Genomic DNA, 21,520 nt, shown 5'->3' with positions numbered 1-21,520 from the left:
ATTTCTTCATTATTGACTGCCATTGATGCGAAGGCTACGTTCTTTACAGTTATCGATCTGAAGAACGCCTTTTTCAGTATCCCAATACATCCGGACAGCCAATATCTTTTCGGTTTCAGTTTAAAAGGCCGCAGCTTCAGATTCACAAGAGCACCACAGGGCTTCACGGAAAGTCCTAGCATCTACAGTCAGGCACTCAAAAGACAACTAGACAGTATTCATATGCCTACCACTACAGCACTGATACAGTATGTAGATGACATTCTCATTACTGCACGATCGGAAACTGACTGTGAAAGTGCATAACTCACTGTTTTACATTTCCTGGCTGACAAGGGGCACAAGGTGTCTCCTTCGAAGTTACAATTCTGTGAACAGCAAGTGGCGTACCTTGGGCAGTTGCTATCCAAGGAGGGTAGGCGACTGACACCAGAACGTATTCAACTGATTTCTGGCGTTTCACAGCCCAAGACACAAAAGGAGGTACGTGCATTCATTGGCCTCACTTCATATTGCAGGCAGTGGATTCCCCAGTATGCGCACATAGCCAAGCCCCTAATACAGTTGACGACACAGGAGGCAGCTTCTACTAATGTCCTCCCTTGGACACAAGAACACACTGTGGCATTTGAAGAATTAAAAAGAGCTTTATGTCAAGCACCAGTTTTAGCGATCCCTGATTACAACAAATCTTTTATGCTTTTTGTGACAGAGCGGGATGGAACAGCACTATCTGTCCTCACACAAGATCATGCAGGAAAACACAAGCCCTGTGCTTATTTTTCTAGTACATTGGACCCAGTAGCACAGGCTTTGCCTGCGTGCCTAAAATCTGTTGCAGCAACAGCCTTAGCCATAAGACAAAGTGACTCAATAGTGCTGGGCCACCCCCTGACAGTACAAGTACCACACGCAGTAGAGGTTCTCTTGAACCGGACACAAACACAACACCTGACTGTAGCGAGACTGACAGGTTATGAGCTGACGTTATTTCAACCACACATAGAGATCAGACGATGCAACATACTGAATCCTGCTACTCTTTTGCCCTCCAGTACAGAAAACGTTTCCCCACATGACTGTGTTGAAGTAATACATACCGTGACTAAACCAAGACAAGACTTGACAGATGTTGCACTCCCAGACCCTGACCTAACACTCTATGTTGACGGTTCATGTATGAGGACGGGGGCGGGAGAATTAGTGGCAGCATATGCAGTGACCACTGCTACTGAAATCATAGAGACTAAAAGAATAGACATACTGTCAGCACAAGCAGCAGAGCTCATCGCTCTGACACAAACATGCATAAGAGCTAAGCACCTGAGAGTAAACATTTACACTGATTCACAATACGCATATGGGGTAGTTCATGACTTCGGCGTCCTATGGAGGGAAAGAGGTTTCTTGACTTCTCACGGGGCCAAGATACAGCATGGCCCCCTTATTCATGCCCTTCTGGAAGCGATACATTTACCAACAGCCATAGCTATCCTGAAATGCAAAGCACATACTAAAGCCACAGATACCATTTCTCAAGGCAATGATCTGGCAGACCGGACAGCTAAACAGACAGCTCAGACCCCACTAGACATGACGAAATCACAGGTACCATTAAGGTCCAAAGCCATGACAGTTAGGGATCCTTCCAAGGACGTACAAGACATTCAGACACATGCTACTCTAGACGAATTAAAGAAATGGTCGGAACAAGGAGGGGTACTGACCGATCAGGGTTGGATGACTAAGGGCAAAGAAACATGGTTTCTTCCTGATTCAATGGTACAAGTGATCATAAATACCGCACATAGTCCTGCACACTTAGGAGAGAGAGCAATTCTAGACAGCTTACAGAATATATGATTCAACAAGCACCTGCGTGCAGCAGCGAAACAAAAGGTCAGAACGTGTATGATCTGTTGCCAATTCAATCCAGGTAAAGGCATTCCAATGGAACAAGGTGGTTTCCATCCACCTGACCATCCTTTTGAAGTCCTTCAAATGGATTATATCCAAATGGACAGATGCAGAGGTTACAAATATGTCCTAGTAGTAGTATGTTCCCTATCAAGATGGACAGAGGCCTATCCAGTCCCTGATTATACTGCTGTAACTACCGCCAGACAACTGGTGCGAGAGTTTTTCCCACGTTATGGATTACCGCGTGTCGTATATTCCGATAACGGTCAGCCTTTCTCCTCTGAACTCATGAAACAAGTGTCCCTTCTGTTAGGGTATACCTGGAAGTTCCATTGTGTACGACATCCTGAGGCAGCAGGCCTTGTAGAAAGACATAATCAGACCTTAAAAATAAAACTAGCAAAGATTTGCGCAGACAAAGGTGTGGATTGGATGGTAGCCCTGCCGGTTGCCCTCTTTTACATGCGAATGGTAGCCCATTCTAGAACAGGCTTATCTCCCTATGAAGTGGTCTTTGGTAGACCACCGAATATGTGGGGCACTCCAATGCCTAAAAAGATCACTGATGTTGATAGTAACATGCTGACAGATTACCTGGCTTCCTTGATGTCTGCACTACTCTCTTGTCGTTCGCAGGTTGCTGCCGCCTTCTCTGACAACACCCAGGTCAAGGAACATTCCCTCGCTCCTGGGGACTATGTTCTCATAAGGAACTTTGACAGAACGAGCCCTCTTGAGCCAAGGTGGAAGACGCCTAAACTGGTATTATTAACTACGAGGACCGCTGTTAAAGTCTAAGGACGGAAAGGATGGGTTCATCTTCATCATTGTAAACGCTACTTTGGAAATAACGATTCGTTTAAAAAAGACATAAAGACTTCAGACGTTGAGCCCCCTTTACTAGAGGAGACTCCCCAGCAGGAGTACAAAACCAAACTTAGATCTAAAAAGTCAGAACCCGTTTGATCAATTAAGTCCACTAGGTGGTGAAGCGGTTGAACATGTTTTCTGGCTCGCATAAGATCTTGGATACCGCGGATGAGAAAAAGAGCAAGATGAAAAGCAAATACTGTAAAATATTACGTGGTAGATGTATAGTGACTCTGATATTTTTATTTCTTCTGTGCATCACGATGATATGTATCAGCTTAATACTACATGCTATTTTTCCTCCTATTGCCTCACTCTTACACTCTACCAATGATACCATAAAGCACACATTTAGTGATCTGCCATCCCATGAGCTATCATATCGACTTGCCTTACGCAACAATACTTTTATTCAGATGCTGCACCATTCACATCAGACTAGCAATGCTACAGACTGCTGGGTCTGTGGCCGACTTCCCCCGTATCAGAAGGTGAAGGGAGTGTTGCCTCTTTTCCCTTTTCCATTCTCCCATAATGGTTCTTGCGGAGCATGGTTTGCCTTAATGACATCCATCAACGGTGATGCCAAAGAATGTCAAGACAAGGAGTGTAGGGGCGACTGGGTACGGGGTAACTTGAACAAAGTCATGAATAAAGCATGTTTCCCAGATGAAGAAGGTCTTCCCCAAAGGAAAGGTACCGATCTAGAGAATGAAGAGTATCTGCAAGGAAATGCGACACTTGACTTTATAGTGTTGAATGTCAAGCCCATACACAATTTAGGTCCATCCTCAATCACAGTCCTGCCAGTAAAAGGGAACTTGTGTGTCAGAAAAGAAGGCTCTGTACATTTGGGGCACAGCGAGTGTAACACTATACTAGTGTTCAAAGACAAAGGAAAGTCTTACTTCAGAGCATCACGACACACCTACTTTATTTGTGGCCAGACAGCCTATGTACAACTGCCCTTAGACTGGGGTGGGACGTGCTATATATCATTTCTCCTACCACCCGTTTTCTTGGCCCCATCGAACTATCATCAAAATCTTCAACTAGCACTTATCAGGCACAGACGAGGGCTCGATGCCTCTGGCATTGACCAGACTGAAACAGCTTGGGAGCAATATACAGATTTCAACAAAGGATTCTTTTTCTTCATAGGTCCCGTCCAGAATAGTAAACTTATCCGCAGACTAACAAGGATTCTAGAAACAGTTGCTAATGAGACTGCATCAGCCCTGGGGAACTTGACCCAGGAACAGTCTGCTATGAGAATGGTCGTTCTTCAGAATCGTCTTGTTCTTGACGTCATCCTAGCGGATAGGGGCGGGGCCTGTAGGGTCATCGGTTCCAGCTGTTGCGTTTTCATACCTAATAATGCACCGTCTGTATACAAAGCAATAACAAGACTCCACAAGATTGCCCAAAGCATACACCAAGACCCAGGCACGTGGACTTGGTCCAGTTGGCTCTGGGAAATGATATCAGCATGGGGATGGAAAGTGTTGACGGTCTGTGGACTAATACTACTGATGATATTCAGTTGTTGCCTATGTCTGCAGTGTGGCCCGGCCATTTGCGGCCTGTGTGCTACTGCATGTGTTCCACATCCCCATTTACAAAGCATTGAAAATGGAAAAATAATGCTGCAAGAACAGATTGACTGTCTAATGAGAATAGATATGACATAAGGGTCCACTAGGGGACAAGGAGGGAATGAGGAAAATAAAATATCATGAGGCCTATGTGTCCCCGTGTGTTCCCCCACACTCATGTGCACATACATGTCACCTATGTATTTCCCCTCCATGGCCTGTCTATCATGATGCTTATGCTATAACGTGGCCTGCCATAATCCAGTCTCCCATGAGAGAAACGACAAATCTGCTCTGAGGCCTACACGTTTTGCATCATGTTTTCCCGCATTTCCATTATTGTGGCCCAGCCAGAGCCGAAAAGAGGCTTTTGGCCTCAGAACGCTCTGAAAGCTGTAGCTGCGTATCCTTGGCCTTGCACACTTGGGCCTCAGCCAAAGGGGCCCTGTCCGAGACAGTATTGAGCACGGTTATCTGCTTACTCCTACCGAAACCACATTCCTGCCTGGAGAAGGAGGGATAAACATGACCCATCTGCAAAGGAGAAAGCCTAGCCTTTCTGTCTCTTTTTGTGTGATTACAAAGCTCACGTCAGTGAAAAGCCCATAGCCCCCGTGCAAGACTTCAGCAGTAAACGAAGAAATAAATGCCACATTGGCCCTTGATGATGGGCAACCTATGTCACGAATCAGTCCCTGCTCCAGACTTAGATACCCGACAATACAAGATGTGCTGGTCGCCCTGACACTGAAGGCCTCATTTTCAGACTCCAGACTCCCCGGTTGCATAGCAACCCTTTCACACGTCAGTTACACGTCATGCTTGAGTTGAGCACAAGTAAGGCAAAGTTCCAGTAAAGTTCCAGCTGATCACGCAACCCCCTCTAGGCATCCACCCACCTATGACACTTACCTATTATCATCGAGTGGACGCCCACCTTCACGCCTACTTACACACCCACATGCTCTTATCTCATTCTCTCTTGCTCCGCCTGAAGCACTCTTGCTTACGTATATTATTACAAACATATATATACTGTCCTCTGTGAATAAAGTTTGAAAAATACCTTTTTGAGAATCCTGGTCCTGATCCCTTGTGGTGATGGAACTATTCTCCGTATAACTCGAGTTATTTGAATAAAGCCCTTTTGAACCTGATACCACGGACTCAGCCTCTTGCTTCATGCATAATTATATTGATATCTAGAAATTCTGAAACTCGTAATAATTTATTTACGACAAACCCATGCAGCCACTTATACACAAAGTGAGAGACTGATACAGATATTTACATATTTAAACATTACTCACTAAGCCATGTATTCACTATGATACACTTAATCAGTCAGTTACACAATCAATTTTTCAAAAACAAATCATCCATTTAGACACTTATATACCCATTTATTCTTCCATCGACCTTGAGATATACATATATAAAACATATTTAATTTTCAGAAAAACACACATTCACGGGATGATGTCATCAGTGATGTCATCAGTGATGTCATTTGAGATGTCATCAGTGATGTCATGAGTGATGTCACTGACCATGTCATGAGTGATGTAATATGTGACGTCATCAGCAGTGCATTGTGGGCGCGCGAGTTATAGTTAGCTGAACTAACTATAACGGGGGAATTTCAATGGTTTTGTACAAGTGAAAAGTCCAGCTAACTATAACACCCCTGAGCATAGGTGTATCCGCCGACGCTGACCTTCAGGGACCATTTTCATTGGGGGAACACGCCTGGTAGGTGTAGCAGTGTGCGACCAATCTGGTTTAACTTTATATTCAGGCTCCCTTGAGCCGGTGGAGTCGACGGACTCATGGTTACGCACCTGCGCGCTACGAGAGGTACTAGACCTGATACGATTTTAGCAGCTTACACAGCAACCCCACACATTTTCCTACTCCCTGCTGACGAGAGGCAACTACCTCGAAACACGTGTCCAGGGATGGCACACGCCACGCATACTTGCATTCACACTCGAGCATAGGTGTATCCGCCGACGCTGACCTTCAGGGACCATTTTCATTGGGGGAACACGCCTGGTAGGTGTAGCAGTGTGCGACCAATCTGGTTTAACTTTATATTCAGGCTCCCTTGAGCCGGTGGAGTCGACGGACTCATGGTTACGCACCTGCGCGCTACGAGAGGTACTAGACCTGATACGATTTTAGCAGCTTACACAGCAACCCCACACATTTTCCTACTCCCTGCTGACGAGAGGCAACTACCTCGAAACACGTGTCCAGGGATGGCACACGCCACGCATACTTGCATTCACACTCGAGCATAGGTGTATCCGCCGACGCTGACCTTCAGGGACCATTTTCATTGGGGGAACACGCCTGGTAGGTGTAGCAGTGTGCGACCAATCTGGTTTAACTTTATATTCAGGCTCCCTTGAGCCGGTGGAGTCGACGGACTCATGGTTACGCACCTGCGCGCTACGAGAGGTACTAGACCTGATACGATTTTAGCAGCTTACACAGCAACCCCACACATTTTCCTACTCCCTGCTGACGAGAGGCAACTACCTCGAAACACGTGTCCAGGGATGGCACACGCCACGCATACTTGCATTCACACTCGAGCATAGGTGTATCCGCCGACGCTGACCTTCAGGGACCATTTTCATTGGGGGAACACGCCTGGTAGGTGTAGCAGTGTGCGACCAATCTGGTTTAACTTTATATTCAGGCTCCCTTGAGCCGGTGGAGTCGACGGACTCATGGTTACGCACCTGCGCGCTACGAGAGGTACTAGACCTGATACGATTTTAGCAACTTACACAGCAACCCCACACATTTTCCTACTCCCTGCTGACGAGAGGCAACTACCTCGAAACACGTGTCCAGGGATGGCACACGCCACGCATACTTGCATTCACACTCGAGCATAGGTGTATCCGCCGACGCTGACCTTCAGGGACCATTTTCATTGGGGGAACACGCCTGGTAGGTGTAGCAGTGTGTGACCAATCTGGTTTAACTTTATATTCAGGCTCCCTTGAGCCGGTGGAGTCGACGGACTCATGGTTACGCACCTGCGCGCTACGAGAGGTACTAGACCTGATACGATTTTAGCAGCTTACACAGCAACCCCACACATTTTCCTACTCCCTGCTGACGAGAGGCAACTACCACGAAACACGTGTCCAGGGATGGCACACGCCACGCATACTTGCATTCACACTCGAGCATAGGTGTATCCGCCGACGCTGACCTTCAGGGACCATTTTCATTGGGGGAACACGCCTGGTAGGTGTAGCAGTGTGCGACCAATCTGGTTTAACTTTATATTCAGGCTCCCTTGAGCCGGTGGAGTCGACGGACTCATGGTTACGCACCTGCGCGCTACGAGAGGTACTAGACCTGATACGATTTTAGCAGCTTACACAGCAACCCCACACATTTTCCTACTCCCTGCTGACGAGAGGCAACTACCTCGAAACACGTGTCCAGGGATGGCACACGCCACGCATACTTGCATTCACACTCGAGCATAGGTGTATCCGCCGACGCTGACCTTCAGGGACCATTTTCATTGGGGGAACACGCCTGGTGGGTGTAGCAGTGTGCGACCAATCTGGTTTAACTTTATATTCAGGCTCCCTTGAGCCGGTGGAGTCGACTGACTCATGGTTACGCACCTGCGCGCTACGAGAGGTACTAGACCTGATACGATTTTAGCAGCTTACACAGCAACCCCACACATTTTCCTACTCCCTGCTGACGAGAGGCAACTACCTCGAAACACGTGTCCAGGGATGGCACACGCCACGCATACTTGCATTCACACTCGAGCATAGGTGTATCCGCCGACGCTGACCTTCAGGGACCATTTTCATTGGGGGAACACGCCTGGTAGGTGTAGCAGTGTGCGACCAATCTGGTTTAACTTTATATTCAGGCTCCCTTGAGCCGGTGGAGTCGACGGACTCATGGGTACGCACCTGCGCGCTACGAGAGGTACTAGACCTGATACGATTTTAGCAGCTTACACAGCAACCCCACACATTTTCCTACTCCCTGCTGACGAGAGGCAACTACCTCGAAACACGTGTCCAGGGATGGCACACGCCACGCATACTTGCATTCACACTCGAGCATAGGTGTATCCGCCGACGCTGACCTTCAGGGACCATTTTCATTGGGGGAACACGCCTGGTAGGTGTAGCAGTGTGCGACCAATCTGGTTTAACTATAACACCCCTGAAACCTATGGTTTTTTCAGTGAATATATATATAATATATATATATATATATATATATATATATATATATATTACCTACTGGCGGTCGCCAGTAGGTAGTTATAGTTAGGACCCTGTTTCCATAGGAAATCCGCAACATTCTATTTTGAATAACTTTGGCGCCGGTCGACGGATCCTCGTGAATTTCTCAAAATAGGTGGGGCGCTACGCTCCGCTCCTACCCTGAAAGTCTCGGGGGGATTCGTCAAGCGGGGGCTGAGATAAAAGGGGGGTCCCAAAACGCGTTTTTCCCATGCATTTTTCCATAGGACCTTTAGACAGGGCTACAGCCCGAACGGCTGAACAGAATTACTAGAAATTTGGCAGAGAGGTAGTCCTCAGGTCAAGGAAGTGCCTTTTGTAGGTTTGGTGTAAATCTGTTCAGTAGATTCTGAGAAAATAGCCTTTAAATCAAGATATATATCTGAGCCAGCTTACGGTACGCTTACCGTAAGCTTACCGTACGCGTACGGTGGCGTGCGCGAGCGCGATTCTGATTGGCTGTTAGATCTTAGTAAACATTCGAATCGGCCGAAACCAGGAAGCGGCGGCCGCCATTTCGTGTGTTTCACTCAGAAAAAAAAGAGTGATAACAAGAAAAGGGGGCAAGGAGGAGAGTTACAGACCCCCTTACATTTGTGAGGGGGTCAAAGAAGGACAGAAAAGTACAAAGAAAACATTTATTGATTTTAAAAAAAATCACGGGGTACGCGTACGGTAAGCGTACGGTAACAAAAAAAAAATAAAAGAAATGAAATTCAGATTTAAGTGTTTAGATATTAGGGGGCTCTAAAAAGAGCCGTTGTGTTTATGAAGTTATTTTTAAGTGGTACCTACAAGTAAGTACCGATGCAGAGTCTAAGGTTCAAGAGGAAGACTCTGTTCCCTTCATCATTGAAGTGCACACCATCTCCTCTATAAATGTCTTGCATGTCGTAACGCAAGTTGTTGTGGTAAATGGAACCCATACCATAGTCACGGAGGAAAGCAGAAACAGATTTGTTGACGTGCTTTCTTGCTTTGTCAATCTGCGGACAGAAATGATTGGACCAGTTCCATTTTTGCCTTTGGCATATGTTGGAAAACACAAAGGCAGTTTTAGGGAAAAGTGAAAACAGTTGTGCAAAGGTGTCCTTCATAAGCATTTCCAGACCTACCCCAGTCAAAGTGCCTAGGTCATTGCCACCACAGTGCACTATTATGAGGTCAGGGTGTTGGATTTGCATGAAGGATTTCACCAATGGCATCAATTGGTGCCACTTTAACCCTCTCTGACCAATCCATTTAATGTCTACATTTGGCAAAGCAAGGTCTCTCACAATACCTGTTTTCTCTGCAAACTTTTCACTCCAGAAGACATAGCTGTGTCCTACAATCCACACTGTGAACATCTTCAAAGGAGATCTGGATGCACTCAGGAGGTGTAATTCAGTAGAATGGTAAAAAGAAATGAAAGACAGTTTGGAAATGGAGGCATACATATTTTTTTATAAAAAAAAAAGAACTGATTGGCTGTTTCATACCATACTACACTAAAAACTAGGCTGTATGTGTAAATTTATAGAAGCATGTTTTGTATTGGTACAGAAAAATGTGTTACCAAAGAACAGTACTATGGATTTGCTGTAAGGTTTGAAAAGTCAAGCACTCTTGCTCTGTGGAATTGAAACATTGTTTGGCGAACTTCTGACCTAACTCCACACAGCAGTGTTCCATGAGCTGTTGCTATGGTAGCAGGCAGAAGTCAAGTTGGGGGAAGGGTACTTTTGGAAAAGGGTTGGTTTTCAACCAATAGAAATGTGTGATTACATTTGAAAAAAAGGGGGAAGCACTGAGATTTGAAACTTACATGTATATGTGTGGAAAAATAGAGGGAAACTTTGCCATTATCTGGTTCTGCTGAGAGGAGAGAGGTGTAGAGAACAGAGATCCTGGTTCTGATAATCTGCTGTTTGAGTGCCACATTTCTTTCACAACTAACTAATTTTAAAGGTGAGTTTAGAGTTTGAGAGGAGATGTATATGGTAAATTAAGAAATGAATAATAGAAATGTAATTCTTTTTGTTGAAGTTGTGTTTATTATTTTCTGTTTTGGGAGAAATTTAAATGTGAGGAACATGTAAAATAATATGGACTATGTTTTCACGATAAATTAAGGTGTATTGGTATAAAAAAAGAATAGTTTAAGGGTTTGAGGTTGGACTCAGTAATGCAAATACATTCAGCATCACTAAGGCTGGTTGCCCTTGGTGGAATGTAGGCAGTCACCCAGGTTACACATGTTGGGAAATATAGGCAGAGATTTATTGTGTACAACTCTGGTAATTTTATATTTGCATTAGTAGGAAAAAGGGGGAGCGATTTTTTGGTGCAGAAGCAGACTCTTAGCACACACCCAGCTGCTTTCCATGTATAATCATGCACAGTATTTACAAGCGAGTGGGGTTTGAGGTTTCAGTCTGTAATGAAAATACATTCAGCATCACTAAGGCTGGTTGCCCTTGCTGGAGTGTAGGCAGTCACCCAGGATACACATGGTGGTGGTCTGAAAAAGCAGTCTGGATATGGGCTTTTTAAAAAATCTGAAAAGTGGATTCATAATGTGTCAGTCTGTAAAAGTGATTATCACTTGCTAAAAAAAAAGAGCAGTAAGTGTGCTTTCAAATTGGCAAAGAAATTTCGTTTTGTGACTAATGTGAAAACATGACTCTGTGTGCAAATAGGAATTACAGGCAGAGATTTATTGCGTTTTGCTCTGGTGATTTCACAGTTGCATTAGTAGGAAAAAGGGGGGAGCGATTTTTTGGTGCAGAAGCAGACTCTTAGCACACACCCAGCTCCTTTCCATGTATAATCATGCACAGTATTTACAAGCGAGTGGGGTTTGAGGTTTCAGTCTGTAATGCAAATACATTCAGCATCACTAAGGCTGGTTGCCCTTGCTGGAGTGTAGGCAGTCACCCAGGATACACATGGTGGTGGTCTGAAAAAGCAGTCTGGACATGGGCTTTTTAAAAAATCTGAAAAGTGGATTCATAATGTGTCAGTCTGTAAAAGTGATTATCACTTGCCAAAAAAAAAGAGCAGTAAGTGTGCTTTCAAATTGGCAAAGAAATTTCGTTTTGTGACTAATGTGAAAACATGACTCTGTGTGCAAATAGGAATTACAGGCAGAGATTTATTGCGTTTTGCTCTGGTGATTTCACAGTTGCATTAGTAGGAAAAAGGGGGAGCGATTTTTTGGTGCAGAAGCAGACTCTTAGCACACACCCAGCTGCTTTCCATGTGGAATCATGCACAGTATTCACAAGCGAGTGGGGTTTGAGGTTTCAGTCTGTAATGCAAATACATTCAGCATCACTAAGGCTGGTTGCCCTTGCTGGAGTGTAGGCAGTCACCCAGGATACACATGGTGGTGGTCTGAAAAAGCAGTCTGGACATGGGCTTTTTAAAAAATCTGAAAAGTGGATTCATAATGTGTCAGTCTGTAAAAGTGATTATCACTTGCCAAAAAAAAAGAGCAGTAAGTGTGCTTTCAAATTGGCAAAGAAATTTCGTTTTGTGACTAATGTGAAAACATGACTCTGTGTGCAAATAGGAATTACAGGCAGAGATTTATTGCGTTTTGCTCTGGTGATTTCACAGTTGCATTAGTAGGAAAAAGGGGGAGCGATTTTTTGGTGCAGAAGCAGACTCTTAGCACACACCCAGCTGCTTTCCATGTAGAATCATGCACAGTATTTACAAGCGAGTGGGGTTTGAGGTTTCAGTCTGTAATGCAAATACATTCTGCATCACTAAGGCTGGTTGCCCTTGCTGGAGTGTAGGCAGTCACCCAGGTTACACATGGTGGTGGTCTGAAAAAGCAGTCTGGACATGGGCTTTTTAAAAAATCTGAAAAGTGGATTCATAATGTGTCAGTCTGTAAAAGTGATTATCACTTGCCAAAAAAAAAGAGCAGTAAGTGTGCTTTCAAATTGGCAAAGAAATTTCGTTTTGTGACTAATGTGAAAACATGACTCTGTGTGCAAATAGGAATTACAGCCAGAGATTTATTGCGTTTTGCTCTGGTGATTTCACAGTTGCATTATTAGGAAAAAGGGGGAGCGATTTTTTGGTGCAGAAGCAGACTCTTAGCACACACCCAGCTGTTTTTCATGTAGAATCATGCACAGTATTTACAAGCGAGTGGGGTTTGAGGTTTCAGTCTGTAATGCAAATACATTCAGCATCACTAAGGCTGGTTGCCCTTGCTGGAGTGTAGGCAGTCACCCAGGTTACACATGGTGGTGGTCTGAAAAAGCAGTCTGGACATGGGCTTTTTAAAAAATCTGAAAAGTGGATTCATAATGTGTCAGTCTGTAAAAGTGATTATCACTTGCCAAAAAAAAAGAGCAGTAAGTGTGCTTTCAAATTGGCAAAGAAATTTCGTTTTGTGACTAATGTGAAAACATGACTCTGTGTGCAAATAGGAATTACAGCCAGAGATTTATTGCGTTTTGCTCTGGTGATTTCACAGTTGCATTAGTAGGAAAAAGGGGGAGCGATTTTTTGGTGCAGAAGCAGACTCTTAGCACACACCCAGCTGCTTTCCATGTAGAATCATGCACAGTATTTACAAGCGAGTGGGGTTTGAGGTTTCAGTCAGTAATGTAAATACATTCAGCATCACTAAGGCTGATTGCCCTTGCTGGAGTGTAGGCAGTCACCCAGGTTACACATGGTGGTGGTCTGAAAAAGCAGTCTGGACATGGGCTTTTAAAAAAATCTGAAAAGTGGATTCATAATGTGTCAGTCTGTAAAAGTGATTATCACTTCCCAAAAAAAAAGAGCAGTAAGTGTGCTTTCAAATTGGCAAAGAAATTTCGTTTTGTGACTAATGTGAAAACATGACTCTGTGTGCAAATAGGAATTACAGCCAGAGATTTATTGCGTTTTGCTCTGGTGATTTCACAGTTGCATTAGTAGGAAAAAGGGGGAGCGATTTTTTGGTGCAGAAGCAGACTCTTAGCACACACCCAGCTGCTTTCCATGTATAATCATGCACAGTATTTACAAGCGAGTGGGGTTTGAGGTTTCAGTCTGTAATGCAAATACATTCAGCATCACTAAGGCTGGTTGCCCTTGCTGGAGTGTAGGCAGTCACCCAGGATACACATGGTGGTGGTCTGAAAAAGCAGTCTGGACATGGGCTTTTTAAAAAATCTGAAAAGTGGATTCATAATGTGTCAGTCTGTAAAAGTGATTATCACTTGCCAAAAAAAAAGAGCAGTAAGTGTGCTTTCAAATTGGCAAAGAAATTTCGTTTTGTGACTAATGTGAAAACATGACTCTGTGTGCAAATAGGAATTACAGGCAGAGATTTATTGCGTTTTGCTCTGGTGATTTCACAGTTGCATTAGTAGGAAAAAGGGGGAGCGATTTTTTGGTGCAGAAGCAGACTCTTAGCACACACCCAGCTGCTTTCCATGTAGAATCATGCACAGTATTTACAAGCGAGTGGGGTTTGAGGTTTCAGTCAGTAATGTAAATACATTCAGCATCACTAAGGCTGATTGCCCTTGCTGGAGTGTAGGCAGTCACCCAGGTTACACATGGTGGTGGTCTGAAAAAGCAGTTTGGACATGTGCTTTTAAAAAAATCTGAAAAGTGGATTTATAATGTGTCAGTCTGTAAAAGTGATTATCACTTGCCAAAAAAAAGAGTAATAAGTGTGTTTTCAAATTGGCAAAGAAATTACGTTTTGTGACTATTGTGAAAAGAAATGTAGTAATATATTTAAATAAAATAAAGGATTTTTTTTTTAGTTTTTTTCAGGTATTGCTGAAGAGCAGTGAACAAAATTTAAGATGCCTACAAAATCCAGAGTTAAAAAAACCCACAAAAAAAACCTATATTTGAAGACAACTGGAGGACCAAAGTTAGTAGAAGATGCTCATGTTGGGAAAAAGAAAAAATCTTCTGGTAAGCAGACAAAACAATTTCTAAAAAATATATTCAAAAGAAGGAAAAATGTACAAAATGTCTGTACTGGAAAGAATGTTTTGAAAAGAAAAGGACAGGAAAAAATTGAGAATTTAGTTAATGCAAATATACCTTCTGCAACTGAAAAGATTTACATAAATAGAAAAACAGCGTTTAAAGAGATACGTAGAAAAATGTTTCAGAGAAGAGTTATGTCCAATTTGATAAAGGATGTGAAGAAATATAAGCAAAAGACTAAGTTTTATAAACGAAAAAAAGAAATTGAAGCCATTGCAGCAAAGGCATTAGAATTAAAAAGGAAACTATTCATTTTAATTTTGAATAGGATGCGTACATTAGACAAAATGGTTAATGTACTGAAATCACATAGCAAAAGGAAAAGAGTAGTGAACAGAACAAACTTTTGTAAAGTGTTTTTAGGAAAGTGGATGCATAGTTCAAGTAGTGAACCTTTTTTTAATGAAGAGAGCTATTTTCAAAGTAATAGTTTGCTGCATGCAGTTGACACCAGAGGTCGTGCTTACGAAGTGAAAAATGGTTGCATAATGGAGAAGGAGATAATGGTTCCAAGAGATGAGGTACAAGTGATGGCGGATGAGGCTATGGGGAGACGTCCTAAAGCCCCAGTGTACACTTGGAATTGTAGTAGTATTTGCACTGTGCGTCAGGAATCTATTGACAAATTTCGTGAGTTTCTAAGAGAATATAGTAAAAAAAGTATAAAACAGAAGATTAAGGTGCTTCAAAGTCTGGATCCATGCAGAGTGAGAGAGAATACTGGTTTGCAGGGTCATTCTCTGGCTTGTCGATCTAGAAAAGTGTGTAATAGTGTTTTCCATCATTTTAGGATGCTGGCTGTTCATCATACTGAAATGAGAAAGTTTGTGAGACGGTTGTATTTTGCCAAAAGTCCAGCAATAAAGTTAAATGAATTGAATAGGGCTCTGTTCCGAGGAACGGTATCAGATGTAGAGAAGGTTGTTGATGAAATTCAGTTTTGTTACTTTGGTCCTGAACAAAACAGTGCAGAGAAGGACACAGTAAATGAGGAAGAAGTGGAAGAGAATGTAGAACCCTCTGTAAGTAACACATTTAATGATCACATAACAAAATTTGCAATAATCTCTAATGAAAGACCAAATTTTACTTGTATTTGTTGCCGCAGAACTCATTATAGAAAACAAACTAGGAATGTTGATCTCTACAGAAAGAGTGAAAATGAAGATAATTATAAGTGGAAGGATTTTGCCACATATATATTTCTTGAAAATTGTTTTGATTTGGGTGAAGATCAGCGTATTTGTAAATACTGTTACAACAAGTTAGAGGAAAATAGAATGCCGACCAGAGCTGTACATAATAATTTAGAATTGGATGCTATTCCTGCTGAACTTTCTGAATTAAATACATATGAGTCTATACTCATTCAATGTGTTCATCCGTTCCAGACCATAGTACGTATGGAGCCCAAAACTGGTAAATTACCTCCTTCAGATTTACTGAGAGGTTTAAAAGGTAGAGTGGTGTATTTGCCCTTGGATTTGAAAAAAAATATGGAAACTATTGATGCGGATACTTTGGAAACTGAACCATTAATTATTCTGGTTAATGGTGTACCTACAAAGAATAAGAAGATTTGGCAGGAGCTGGTAGATGTGCGGAAAGTACAAAGAGCAAATTTGTATTTGAAAAGGAATAACAAATGGTATGAATCAATTTATATAGAAGAAGAAGAAGAAGAAGATTTACAAGAAGACACAGAAACACCAACTGGACAAATTGAAAAAGTGGACAAGTCAAAGGAAGAAGAAATTTATGAACATTTTAGCATACATCCTCTTCATTCAAAAGAAGTTATGGGAGACAATATTGATCTCTTTCAGATGAAGAAAGCAAAAGGAACTCCCGTGAGTGTATGGGAGGAGAGCTTGGAAGCTCGATGTTTTCCCCAGCTGTTTCCTAAAGGAAAAGGAGGACGATACGATGAACGTCCGGAACAGATTCCAGCTTCTGAGTATCGGACTACAAGACTATATGCTGAAGATCCCAGATTTCGACAAAGTATTCCTTATTTGTTCCATCTTTTATTTGAAAGTGATTTGTCTGCACTGTTTTATGCAGTAAATCACATTTTAAAAAGTGGAGTACATTTACAAAATGTATCTGCTAAGGATTTTATGGAGAAAGTGCAGCACCGAGATGATCATTTGGAAACACAACTGATCAATCTGATGGCTTGTTAGCGTGGGACAAATGAATATTGGTACCGACGCCATGGTGAATTAAAATGCATGTTACGGAATTTAGGAACACCAACATGGTTCGTTACCCTAAGCTGTGCTGAGTACGCTTGGGATGATTTACTGGATTTTCTACGAGAGGCAAATTCAAACATTAAAAACATACAATACAAGACAGCAGGAGAACTGTGCTCATTGGATCCGGTTAATGTTTGCAGATATTTCAATCATAGATTTGAGGCTATGATGTCCTTCATCTGCAATAAAAAAAATCCACCTCTTGGAGAAGTAGTAGATTTCTTTTGGAGAAAAGAGTACCAAGCAAGAGGTGCTCCTCATATTCATATGCTGTTGTGGATCAAGGATGCCCCAAAGTTTGGAACAGATACTGATGAAGCAGTGTTATCTTACATTGAAGAATATGCAACATGTGCTATACCAAAAAGCACAGAAGAGAAAAAGTTAAAGGAGCAAGTTTTACGTTTCCAAAGTCATGGGTGTGGAAAATACTGTCGACGGAAATACAAGAGCAAAGATAAATACTACACTAAATGTCGATTTGGATTTCCTAGACCTGTTCTTTCAAATGGAAGAGTAAACAGTTTTATGTCAGCTGTGAGACATACTATCACAAGAAAATCACCTAAGAATACCTACAACCTAAAAAGAAAAGAAGAATCAAAAAATATAAATGACTACAACCCAGTCATTTTATCCATGTGGAACGCTAACATGGATATACAGTATGTAGCTGACAATTCCATTGCTGTTGCTCGATATGTAACGTCTTACATTACGAAATCAGAAAAAACAGAATTGAAGGAAATGTGGGAAGAGATTTCTCACGAGAAGACTGTCAGTAAGAAGCTGTACAGTTTCAGTTTGAAGATGTTATCGCATCGAGAAATTGGATCCTACGAATGTTCAGATAGGTTATCTTCTGCAAGTCTCTACTCGAAATCAAGAAGAATAATTTGGGCAAGTTTAGGCCTTGCAGCAATGAGAAATCGGGTACTAAAATCTGTTGGAGAAATTGAATATTTGGCCGAGAATGACCCAGAAAGTACAGATATTTTGAAATCAAACATGTTGGACACATATTATCCCAAGAGAAGTCAACATCTGGAGAACATGTGTCTCTATGAAGTGCTGCAGAACTACATTTATTCACGGAAAGCCGCAGAAGACATCAACAATGGAAAATATAAAGTCATTGGTGAGGAAGGATGTTTGGTGAAGCAAACAAAAGGAAGTTTGATAAATCACAGGAAGCTGAGTTGCGACACTACTGACAAGAAGGAATTTTACTACTTGGCTCTTTTACAGTTGTTTAAACCATGGCGTACAGAGGATGAACTACTGGGAGAATTTCAAAGCTATGAAGATTCTTTTAATGCTTGCAAAGACAGCATACAATGCAGTACATTCTCAAGTTATCTGCAAATGTTAAATGAAGAAATTGAACAGGAAACTACAATTGCAGCAGAAATAGCTAGAGACAGTTCTCAGGACAGCCAAAGTTCAGAAACACTCAGTCAAGATCCCCTAGGACAACCAATCGTTGAAAATGAAGCATCAATAGCCATGAATGAAGTGGAAACGGCTATGAATCAAGCTCAAGAAGAATTTATAGACTTACAAAATTTGGAAAGACAACTGAATGAAGAGCAGCAACAAATTTATGAAGAGATCAGAAAAAAAATTGATCACGGATTTCTACATGAAAAAAAAGAGTGCTCATGCACATCATTTTATCCAATCAGGATGTATGTAAGCGGACAAGCTGGAACTGGAAAAAGTTTCCTAATTAAAGTCATCAGAAGCTACCTACAGCAAAAAACGGATTCTACTTTGTCTTGTGTGGTTACTGCTCCAACTGGGTTAGCAGCATATAACATAAAAGGAATCACTTTACATCGTTTGCTAATGTTACCAGTGGAGCATGAGAACAAAATACAATACAACAAGCTAACTGGAGAAGCATCCTTGGAAGTTTCGAGAGTATTGAAGAAGATGCAAGTTCTCATTATTGATGAGGTGAGCATGGTTTCAAACTTAATGCTTGCCTTTGTGCATTTAAGAATGCAGCAAATTTTGAAGACAGACTATGACATGTTATTTGGTGGAAACACGTCATAGTTTTTGGAGATCTTTTGCAACTTACTCCAGTTAAAGGACAACCAGTGTTTAATACTGTCACACATGAAGACACGAAGAAGTCATTGGGAAGCATCGGAAATACAAATATTTGGTCCTTCTTTGAGTACAAGGAACTTACTACTAATATGAGGCAAGCAAGCGATGAAGAATATGGAAGTATTCTGAAAGATATCAGAATTGGACTACTCACAGAAGTTGGCAAAAAAGCATTACAGAGTCGGCTGCTACATAATTTATTTCCAAAGGAAGAAATAGTTGCAGAGAAGATATACAAGAACATTGCAGAAAACAAAAGTGTCATCTGCTTAATGCCAACTCTACGTGAATGCTCAATATTCAATGAGGAGCTTTTGAAATTGGAAAAGGAAGAGATCAGGAAATTGGAAGCAGTGGACAAAATTGAGGATGGAAGAATTACTGTCACAGTAACAGGCACACTGAAAAATAAATTGGATTCACTAGAGAAGAACATTTCCAAAACAGCTGGATTAGAAAAAAATCTATATGTTTGCATGAACTGTAGAGTATTTTTAAGGAGAAATTTGGATGTTGAAAAAGGTTTAGTTAATGGAGCTATGGGAAGAGTTGTGGGTTTTATTAATTATCAGAAAAAAGATGGAATTGAATGTTTAAAAATAAAATTTGATCAGATAGAAGAAGTTAAAGACATTTGTCGTTGTTCAGTTCGTTTCATGCTTGTGAAAGACTTATATGTACGTAGGAAGCATTTTCCGTTTTCGCTAGCATATGCTGTAACTATTCACAAGTCTCAAGGATTGACTGTAGATTGTGCTTTTGTGAACATTGGTTCAACTGTGTTCAAAGAAGGTATGGCATATGTTGCTTTGTCACGAGTGAAAACATTATCAGGTTTATTCATGATAGACTTTGATGACTCAAAAGTTAGTGCTGATACAAATTGTGTAAAGGAGTATAATAGATTAAGAAGAAGCTATGCTCCTCATTTAGGTCAGTATCCTGTGTTGGAGAAACGTGTAGTTTCTCGTAAAAGGAGAAATGAGAATATCTGTAATGAAGATGTAGAGAGGAGGAAAAAAAAGAGGAGTGATGTAATTGCAAGCAAAAAGAGTAAGGAAAAAGAAGAACAGGTTGTAGGATGTCATTTTGAAAATAGCTCTGGTGTCAACTGCTACGCTAATGTAGTGCTGAATGTTGCATTTTATCTGGAAAGTTTGCAAGAGCAGATAATAGTAAATCAGGGAAAAAGATTCTGTTCTGAGCTGAGTCTCCTTTTTCAAAAGCTGAGTAATGATAAAACTCAAATAGAAAGTGCTACTGAAATTAGAAAACTTTTAGATGTATGTTCAGGACGAACACAGTTTTCTCAAAATGAACAGCAAGATGCACACGAATTTTTGATGTTTTTTCTTCAGGTACTGGAAGAAGAAGAAGTTGCAATTGATAATTTATTTGGTCTCTCTTATAAATGGGAACATAGTTGTGAAAACTGTTATAATATATGTGGCTCTAATGTTGATAATGAAAGGTTTATTTTTTTGACATTGCCAGAGAGTAAAACAGTCACTTTTGCTAAATTAGTTAAAGATGCTAATCATAGCATGCAATGCGGTGAGTGTCAATCTGACATGTTTTCAACATTAATTTTAAAGGAATACGGACAGTATGTAATTTTAATGATGCAACGATGTAGAGCTGATGGTTCAAAATTGGATACTTTAATGAAGAAGTTTACAGGACAGCAATTATCAATTTCAGGAAAAACTTTTGTAACTGTTGCAATAATTTTCCATGAAGGACCTACTGTTACTTCTGGACATTACACAGTTTATCTTAAATGTGAAAAAGGCTGGACACTGTGTAATGATTCCCAATTGGTTTTTAAGCAACGTTTGCCTTTTGATTTAGCAAATTCCTATCTAATCTTCCTGAAACCTAAATTTTAGAGAGACTTGGCAAGATCTGGACAAAACAATTTTACCATTTTATTGGATTACCATTGGAATTTTCAAAAATAAAGATTTTTTTAATTATCATTTGGCCTAATGGAAAGATAACCAATTGTAATGTGGACTTTTTTAATTTTTAATGAAACTTTCGAAAACCAAAAATTTAGAGAAAATCGGTAACATCTGCACAATTTAAATTTTGGAATGTTATTGGAGTGCCATTGGAAATTTTTTCAAAAAAGATTTTTTAAATTACTATTTGGCCATGTGGAAAGGTAACCAATTCTATTGTGGACTTAATAAATTATTAATAAATCTTTCGGGAACCAATATGTTACAGAGAATCGGTGAGATCTGTACAAATAAAACTTTAGCATTTTATTGGATTACCATTGGAAATTTAATCAAAAAAGAATTTTAAAATTACTATTTGGCCTAAAGAAAATGGAACCAGATGTATTGTGGAGTTATTTGAGATATAATATTGTGATTATACTTCTGAAACAAAAATATCAGACGGTATTTTAAAGAAATAAGTATTGATATTAGATGATATTTTT

Source organism: Triturus cristatus, chromosome 5_2 (genome assembly GCF_964204655.1).
Source record: "Triturus cristatus chromosome 5_2, aTriCri1.1, whole genome shotgun sequence".
Taxonomy (NCBI): domain Eukaryota; kingdom Metazoa; phylum Chordata; class Amphibia; order Caudata; family Salamandridae; genus Triturus; species Triturus cristatus.
The sequence above is the reverse complement of the archived record's forward strand: the minus strand, read 5'-3'. Positions refer to the sequence as shown.